Source organism: Emydura macquarii, unplaced genomic scaffold (assembly GCF_026122565.2).
Source record: "Emydura macquarii macquarii isolate MOO-44397 ecotype Brisbane River unplaced genomic scaffold, CSIRO-AGI_Emac_v2 contig_1644, whole genome shotgun sequence".
Classification (NCBI taxonomy): Eukaryota; Metazoa; Chordata; order Testudines; family Chelidae; genus Emydura; species Emydura macquarii.
The window spans coordinates 3,500,440-3,510,598 of NW_027131781.1; positions in this window are offsets into that span (position 1 = coordinate 3,500,440).

Here is a 10,159-nt window from a genome sequence, read left to right on the forward strand (position 1 = left end):
GGGGTTCTAGAGCTTCTCAACGAAACTGTTATAAGAATTTTTTTAACCTCGGCAAAATAATGTATTTCCCTTAGTCTTGTTCTCAGAAATGGCAGAACCATTTTTGCTGAAACTTAAAAAAAATCAGCCAGTGGCAGACACCTGGGATGCAAAATTTCAGCCCAAATGGTTAATGTTTGGTAAAGTTATGAGTAACTGAAAACAGGGTTTTATAATGGGAAGTATCAAGCAACCTTAACTACAGGCAGCATTACCAGCTTCATTTATCATAAAAACTTAAGAACAGCTCTATTGGGTCAGCCCAACAATCCACAAAAACCAGAGAGAGAGAGAGAGAGAGAGAGAGAGAGTACTCAACAAGTTGTTTCAATATTGTAAATCATCCCATGTGCCATGTTCAGTGTTTAATTTGTAATGAAAAAGTTGCCGGGGCTCAAGCAAATTTTTTATTTTCATAACTGACACAGCAAGCCCAGAAGTGCCGGGGCTCTGAACTGCCAAACTTACAGGTGTCAGGGCTAAGCCCTGGCAAAAATTAAGCACTGGTCAGGTTCTATTAAGTTAAAACCCTTTCATACCCCATATCATAGAATAGAATCATAGAATATTAGAGTTGGAAGGGAATTCAGGAGGTATCTAGTCCAACCCCCTGCTCAAAGCAGGACTAACCTCAGCTATCCCTTTCCTGCAGGAGTCAGTCATATAGAGATCCATCATAAAAATTTAACACTCCTCCTGAGATGATCTTCAAATAATATATCAGGTATTTTTATATCTAGTTTATATCTATGTGTGAGACCCACACACTCAAACTGGGTATAAAACACTTGACATAGCTACATAGTTTTTATATACTATATTATAAAAACTATCTATAAAGGTAAATCATTATAAAGCTCTGTACCACTTCACACAGTCTTTCAATTTATGATTTCACAGGTTCCCTGACCTATGTCCAGTTATTCTATCATATGTTAAATTGCAGCCCAGCTATTCTGTTGCTGCATTGTACTTAAAATGTAGCTGATCACAGCTGTTTATGTTGTTCTTTTAATTTCCTTTATTTTACATCACTGGTTCCATTAAACAGCCTAACCTTGAAAACTGCGCTCTGCCAAACACAGTAAAGAGCTCATACTCCTGCTGTGTCTCGGTCCTTATTTACTAGCCATCAGGAACACATGGAGAAGTGTCTTTTTCATGCTGCAACCTTTATTCATTTGTGAACAAATCCTACTTGTGAGGCAGTAAACTGTGACTAAATTGGGGTGAGGTTGCCATGGGAATGTCAGAACCAGAAACCAGATAGTGAACGGCTTACGCTTTACTACTCAAACTGATGTAATAGGCACTTCAAGCCCATGTGTGGTCAGCCAGTTAGTTTAGAAAGTAAAGTGCAGCTCACACAGCAAGGGGCGTAGTTTCACTTCATTACTGGAGTGGAGGCAGCAACCTTCATTTGGAAGGCTCCCTCTGTTTACTTAGTTATTTAAAAATTCAGTCAAATGGCAAGTTGGCACACTAAAGTTTGTGCAATAAAGGAAAACTCCAGGCCAAATGCAAACATGGCAACATTACGAGGCATTAGCAGATCCATGGGTCCAAAGTCCCAGAAAGCTTGTAGTGCACAAAGTTTGTAGAGCACAAACAGTTAGTTTTCAGATGAGATCCTGGGCATAATTTATTTCATTATTTAAATATCACGGTGGTAGTAATCTTAACAGTGTTATAGAGAGGTACAGGGAGAAATGCAGAAAAGCCAGGAGACTCTGAGGGAAAGGGATCCACGAAACCTTAGCTTGCTTACAGTGCCAACCAACTACAGCACAAGAAGGTCTCAGAACTCTTCAATCAGAGATCTCAGAACACTTTGCAAATCTTTATTAGCATACAATTGTCTGGCCACAAGCTGACTCAGACTGGCTTTACACCAGTTAACTCCATTAACTTCAGTGGAGCTATTTCTAATTCACTCATGTCTGACTGTCTAAAATAACATTTTGATTTGCTGGTTAGGTGTATTTGAAGATATCAGATTCACACCCAACCTGTCAGCATTTTCCCCAGAATGAAGGCAGTACTTTTCTGAAATTCTTCTGCTTACTTTTAACAGTTTATAAAGAAAGCTGAGACCACGCAAGTATTTTCAGAGCTCTCTATGCTGGAGGTGTACTTTGCACTTGGAGCCTCTATGCTCTCTTTATTCTAGTTAAAATGATCGAAATGCTGAACCTCCCTTTAACATAACAAAAAGCATTACTGAATGTGTTCCAGACTGCAACACTCCTGCCGCAGAGAACACACATTACCTGAAATGTCTGTGGTGTCTGTGTCCGGTGTCTCTTCCTTTTCCTAATGTCACTGTCCTGAGTTCCATGAGTTTCTACCTTCCTAACTCAGTATCTTGCAGGCTCAGGTCATGTAAGTATTTGCTAGGATAAGGGAGAGGGAGATATATATCTTGTTTTCAAATATGCCCTGGACCTGATGCAAATAAAACCCCCTATGATCCCTCAGAGTATTTCTATTATATGTACACTTTAAACTTTGCTAATTTGCCTCATGAAATGTTGGCTGTTTACTACAAAAAAGGGAATGATCTATTATTCAGTAGTATGACCTTACCTGAAGTCGGACACTGTGTTATTTAGTCACTTTGGGGCTGGCAGATGGACCATTCGCAGGTCTGTTTTATTTCAGCACTTGTCTGTTAAGCTGATCGTCCAAATTTATTTAAATCAATCAAATATTTCCAGCAAGCCCCTACTCTTTCTCTGCATGCAGAGATTCTCCTATTCAGCTTACACACACAGCCACAAAACTCAGCAGTTTTGCTTTCAAATTGGAATTTGTTTCTAAGAAATCAAGTAGTCTAGGCAGCTTGGAAATAAAAGGCCCAATTCTGACGACTTACTCAGGTGTGCAGCTTTACTCAGATGAGATGTTCCATTTAAATCCCTACCCATTGGGACCGCTCACCTGAGTCAAGTTACACAGATGTTTGTTTGCAGGATGGAGCCTTCAACTCTCCATTGAGCATCGGACTCTGTAACCACCACAAGCAGCTGCTACTGTCACTGTAGTGCACCGCTGAATGTAGACATTGTCCAATCTTCACTCCCTTCCTCCACGTCGATCCTACGCCCTATGGAGAGGTTTTTGTGGAATCCAGAATGTAGGGGAGCTGTGCAGTCGAGTTGGCTCAGTACTCTGCCATGCTCAGAAGGGGAGGTCTGCGCCTCCATGGGACGACTTGGACTTTATTCAGGCAAAGCTCTCATTGACGCTGGTAGTTTTGCCTGAGTAAGGAATGCGTAAAAGCTGAGTGCAGGCCTCAGGATTTGGCCCAGGATTTTACAGCCAACCCCCATTCCACCAAATAATTTCAGTATTGATTTATTTAAACCCAAAAATACCAACAAACCTACCAACCACTGGCTTATTCAGAAATGAAATATGCACCGCTGGTGCAATTCCAAAGGGTCATAGTGTCTGGATTGGGGTGTTCAGGGAGCACTGACTCCAGAGACATGGTTTTGAACTTTACTAAACTGTTTGTTGTCCCAAGTCCAATAACGTCATTTGAATCAGCAAGCCACCTGCGTATAAAAAGGAAATGCAGCTCAAACGCAGCGACACAAAGGAGAATGGATCATGACTACTCAATCAATAAGAGGCTGTAATTAACATAAAAGAGGTAAAGCTCAATAATGCTGCTGGGCAACAATAAAGGCAACTTCTGAGCAGTCTTCCTGTATCTCAGCAGTGGAGAAGCAAGTAGCAACTTTGAAATGTTCACCAGCCTTTCTGAGTCACCTGTTCAAAGGAAAACGTCCAATGTAATGAAGTGACAGTTTGAAAATGTAGAGGATTATAGATAGAGGAGGAGTGTCAGAATCCTGGGCTTAATGGAGAAATGTAAAGACAGGAGCAGTATCATAGTGGTGGAGAGAGCATGGAAAGGGCTGGGATTATTTCTGACCACCATAGAAAGAAGGCGCATGATATTTTGGCTTTTAAATATTCTGATAACCCACAGCTATGAGTCAGGAAAGACTGCTCATCACAGCTATCAAGGACTTCATTAAAAAACTCAAGAAAACTCTCATGTTACATTTTGATCTTTATAGGCCTGCACCTGCAAACACAGAGGAAGTCCCATTGACTGGATGCTGAATGGACTAGCATGCATTAATAGCAGTGTTGGCAACTCCTGCAATTTTATAACAAGTCTCATGATATTTGGTGTTTTTCTTAAAGCTTCAGCTCCTGGAGTCATGATTTTGTGAGAATCTCAGCTTTCATTTTAAAAAAAGTAAGCTTCTAGCCCTCAGAACTGCAGAGGAAAGCTATGAAAAGTGACCTCTATTGGCTCAAAAACAAGAAGGAAAACAAAAAGACACCAAATTTATTATTTTTAATAATACAAAATGGTTATTATATTTAGATTTTAATCCAATCCCATGGCTTTTGGGGGCGAAACTCATCATTTCTGAATGCTTGGGGTTGGCAATACTGATTATAAATTCCCCTTTCACATTGTGACTTCTTGCTTCGTATGTCCCTAAGACTTATTTATAGGCATCTAATTTAGGAAGTACTGGGTGTCTTGGAATGGGTAAAAAATACCATCTTTCTTTGAAGGCACCTGAAACATCAAAGGTAACTTTTAAAACTGTACAAGAAAGTATTTGGCTTCATTTTTAATTAAAGTGGACTTTGGTGGCAGTTACCAAAAGGAGAGTGGATGACAATGTTATGAATCAGTGTATTTAGTCAGTAATGGGTCTACAGGCAAAATCAGTCAGAACAAGAAAAACAGCAAAAGGAAAAAGCTACTACTATCCTATGAAGCTGATGAAAGAAAGACAGAGACAAACAGAGAGAAGTAATAAAGTGTTTATAAATCCAAAAAAATAATTAAAATAATTAATACCCTTTGATAGTGTTCTCTAAAACCTACCTTTAAAAAAATTACCGTGACTGACCAAAGACAGGTTTGTTTTTTTTTAAATAATTGAAGATAAATAAAACGTAAAGAATAAATTCTGCCATGAACACAAAATAACGTTGCCTCTTTCTCAGATGCTAACGATATGTGTAAAAGTTAATTAATTAAATGCCGTAAAGATTTTCTTTTTGAGAATTAAATTAAGCATACTTTTACTACTTTATAATTTCACAAGTTACAATTTACCATACAAACATTTAACACTCAAACTGGGTACAGTTGGTGTAAAAAATAAATGATAGCCAACAGCTTCTGCACATCAATTTAAAGAATTTTCTTTAAGTATTATATTTCCTTTCTGATTTTTTTCAATAAATACATTTTGAATTGATCTGATATTTACCAACAATCAGAATATATACACTAAAGATAAAGTACATACATGGATCGACATTATATATCATTTATAGCTACAGAGTCATAATAAAATATTATTTTAAAAATGAATTTTTCTACTCTGACTTGTAAACATGTTCCAAGAAAACAAACATAAAAATTAAAGGTTTTTAAAATATCTATAACAAGGCAACAAATATTTATAACTGGTTATTTTCCTTTTAAGATTTTCATATCACTGGCAATTTTAATATTTTGGTTAATTCACTCATTTTAGGTCAAATCATAAAAAATTGCCACATTCTGCAGGAAAAAAGCCCTCACCTTAAACAATACATTCGATATGGCTTTCATTCTTCAGAGTTCTTGCTTTTCCCCGTACAAGTATAGGACAATGCTGGTATGTCCTACTTTTCAGGTCTTATCTAATAATTCAGCTCTAAATGATTTTACAATAAAGCGTGGAGATGTCTCTCTTTTAGAGGTTTAAGTTAACTCTGTCAAGCTAAAAGGTTTCTGTCTCTCAAATAAAAGGATTTCAACTGAACCATTACAGAACATATGGTGGTGACATTTTAATAATTACCCAGTTATTTCATAATTACTTTTAGAGTGGCTTATGATTACACATTTAAATAGCTTGATAAACAACAGAGAAGACTATGTTCCCCAAATACACACAGGCAAATCATTCTGCTATGCGGAACACTATAAATTGTGCACTATCAATTGTATGACTCTGTAGTGGCATTAAACTATATCTGAATGTTATTGCACAAAATTCCACACAACAGAAACTTAATTTTCTTCTGGAACACACTTTTTATGTGACAATGCACATAATAGCTAAAGAGAAGATTGTGTACTCTTATTCACTTTGATTTTATATTTTCATCTGTTTTTTGAAGAGGTTAATATATTAAAGGGGAGTCTTTAAAAGTGTATTCAAAGGTGGTGACTTTAGACAGAAAAAATGGCTAGCACAAATAAATTCACATTAATAAATATTTAAAAGGGCCCTCCTAGAAAATGCCACGTCCAATATCTCAATACAAGAGTTCACAGACATTGGGAGCTCGATCCTGCAAGGTGCTGAGCACTCAGTTCCAGATCCAGCAAACCATTTAAGCACATGCTTAATTTTAGGGAATATTCACATACTTAAATCTGTGCTTAAATGCTTTACAGGATTGGGGCCAGACTGCTCTGCACCTTGTAGGCGCAAGCCATGGTAGAGTAGTAAAGCGTATTTTAAAACCTCAAAAGCCAACTCCATGAAATGACTGTCCTACCTTTCTACAAACTGTCTTCACAGGCGTAAGTGAGGGCATTCAGCACCTCACAGAATTGGAATCAGGCTGAAAATCATAATAGCAATACCACTGTCATGACACTACAGCCTTACCTTTCCCACTCAATATAACACTCGGCACAACATAGCTCAATCATATAGTCAGTAAATCAGACTTCCGTCTTTGATTGCACAAAACATGACGGGAAACATAAGACGTATGATTTCCCCAAATGTGACCTTTAAAAAAAAAATTAAGCAAAGCCCAATCTCTGCCGCTAATAGATATAAAGGGTAAGACAATAAGAGTATGTCATTAAAGGTATTTAAAGTATTTGAGTGGCACCTCGGCTCTCTTGCATATATTAATGTAATTTACCAAGCCACTACAAACATCTCTTCTGATAGCTCTTGCTTCCCTCACAAACATAACACATCACACTTAACTGCTGCACATATTTCAATGCTGAATATTTGCTAATGTTGCTGAGGTGGTTAATAATGTTTTGTGCAATGCTGTGAGGGAGATTTATGTATTCTTGTGTTGTAATTAGTTTGCTTTTTTATTACAGGCAAAAAAAGGTTCCTTATGAAGATGAAGAGTCTGTTGCTTTCAATGGACATTAGTTAGAGTACAGTGACAGAGTGTCCAATAACCTGGCATAGATTTGAGTTGGCGGGATGTCGCAGTCAACGAACCTTAATTCCCTTTATGAAAAGTTTTTGTTTAAAAAACATATATTAAAGCATAAATGTATTAGCCTATACAATTATACAAACCATGTATGCAAGGAGGCATATGTGGTAATCATCATTTCTGACTTTCCAAACTTCTGATTTAAAATTGTTTGGAGAGAATCTTTTATTTTTCTTAATATTCTTTACCCCCTTTCAAAAATTGTCATTTTGATTAAATAAAACAGGCAAAAATCTCATTAAACTTTAATGGCAGCAAGGTCAAGTCCACATTAGGGCTGGTTGAACAGTTAAAACTAATTCATCATGAATAACAGGAATAAGCTCAGTTTGCTATGAGGTCATTTTCCTTAATCACACATATTCAGACAGCTGCCAGGTGTTAGTAAAAATGTTTACAAACCCGAAAGTATTCATACCTTTTATCACAAGTGATTATTTGTCCAAAATGTGTAGTAGAAGGTGCAGTATTGGTTATCCTCTATTCATTATTTTCCTGCCTAAAAAGTTTCAATAATTCAGTCAAAAAGCCAAATTAACAGCAGAAGACACAGACAATCAAGCCCATGAATACCCAGCAGCAAACAGTCAATGTAAACAGCCTGCAAATAGACCACATGCTGACAATTATTTATCCTGTCTACAAAGGAATACTTACAAACAACAAATTCTGTACATTCAAAAAAAAAAAAAAATCAGGCTTGGTTTGTGAATAATTCACTAACTGAAAAAGGAGCTAAATTTGTAACAATTATTCATAACAAAACAGCTTAACAAGCTCTTATGTGCGTGCTAGACAACAAATTTCTGATCCGTCACGTAATCTCAATTTCTGCTTTCCCATGACAATTCAACTTTTGACCTTGCTGGCTTTATTTTTCTCTTCTTTACTAAGATTGTCAACATTTACAAAGCCCTGTCATATGACAGTCAGGATCTAAACTCTGCTGTCTTCTGTGGTGCCTTTTGCTCTCCGAGGTCACTTTTCTATTTCTTTGTACCATTTACTTAGGAAGACAGTACCTGCCCAGCCAATGGGTCAAGCCAACCGTTGGTTTGGCCAAACCTATTGTTTCTGGTTTCTTAGGAGGAAAAACAACCAAACAGCAGAGTTTTGATATTTGAAATGAGTATCCCAAATCAGTAACAGAATAAATGGAGATGTTTAAAAGCCAAAAATATATTTTCACGTTAAGTTTATTTAAATTTTTGCCTCATTTGAGTGGATATCCTACAAAAAGACCAATAATGAGAATGTTGCAGTAGTCTGACTGTTAGGCTACTACTATCATGGTATGATCCAAGATTTATCAGAAAAGTTGTAAGAAACTCGGCCTCATAGATGCTGAACCAACAAATCTGCAAGTTCAAATGGATTTAATATGAAGAGCTAGACATTATGACAAAAAACTCTGAAGCTTCAATTTTCAAACAACGTGCACAGATGAAAAATATAGAGAAAAGTAGAAACAACAGTATTTGACAAAAGTCTTTAAGAACTCATTATTTTAAAAGAAATCTTAAGAAAACAGGAAAAATATAGAACAGCAAGTGCCTGTGCACAAACAGCAGAAAATATAAATTATTTTAATTAAGAACAACTTGCACATATATCAGAAGAGAGCAAGCTCCCTTTAGTAAAGTGAAAAAATGGTTCGAGCCTTTGACTTATCACTTCACAAGGTTTGGCTTCTCATACTCTAGTGAGGGAGACCTCAAAGTTCATTGACCTTTTGGGTCCTATTCAGCAAAAATATGGCTCTGGAAGCAGCATCTATACAGCATCATTCAGCAGATAAATCTGTCTGGTTATTGATGCATGTTGCAGGTCTGGACGTCTGCTCTGTCCCAACCTGAAAACATGATTGATTTGGATTATCTCCTCTTGAAGGGCCACCTGAGGTATTTGGTGAAGTCACATAGAAGCCATCAAGAAAGTTCAAGGAAACCTCTTGTTTCAGTATGGCTTACTTTCCAAAATAAGTCTCAAAGCCCTAACAAAAAACTGAAGTAATAAGAAAAACATGGGCTCCAGCAAACAAAGGCAAGAGATATCAGCCTTGTCAAAAAAAAATTCATTTGGGGACAAATGTTGAATACAAAACCTGAATTAATAAGCTTTGAATTGGGGACGTCCTCAGAAGTTAGAGAACTGGAAAAAAGTTGTACCTTTTCCAGCCCAGAGTACTAGCACAGCTCCTACAGTCTAGGAAATTCCCCTATATAATAGGTCTGTGTCTGCATTTTGTTAAGAGACCCACGTGGTAGCAGTTTCACTGACCATGCTTGCACATCTTCTGTGATTCCTTCCTTTAAGCCATGGCGAGAGAAGTCCCATAAAGGAGAGCTCCCATGAGGAATAGGGTGTATAGAGTGCTCCAACAGGCCCCCTTTGCGGCTCACCTCCTTCCCCATATATCTGAACATGGTTGTTTGAGTGCAGTTAGGGCCTTCTCTACCTGTGGAGAGGAACAGGGAACCAAGAGTTGCTCCTTGATGTTTATTTGGTAGCTACAGAAACCACTATCCTGTAGAAGAATAACCCACTTTGCATTCATATCACTGAGAGTCAATAGCCCAAGAGTGTTGATCTATTTGGTGTTAATTTTAGAAATATTAAAAACTAAAAGCTTTACTTCAGCCCTCTACACTAAATGTATGTATTACAGTAGCAATGCAGAACAACCCTTACAAAAGGAAATGATAAGATTTTAAACTAATAATGAAATGTACCTAAGCATAATTCATTCAGATGCCAACACAAATTTAACAACAGAATAAGCTTATCAAAGGTAAATGAACCACCACAGTAAACAATTAAAAGG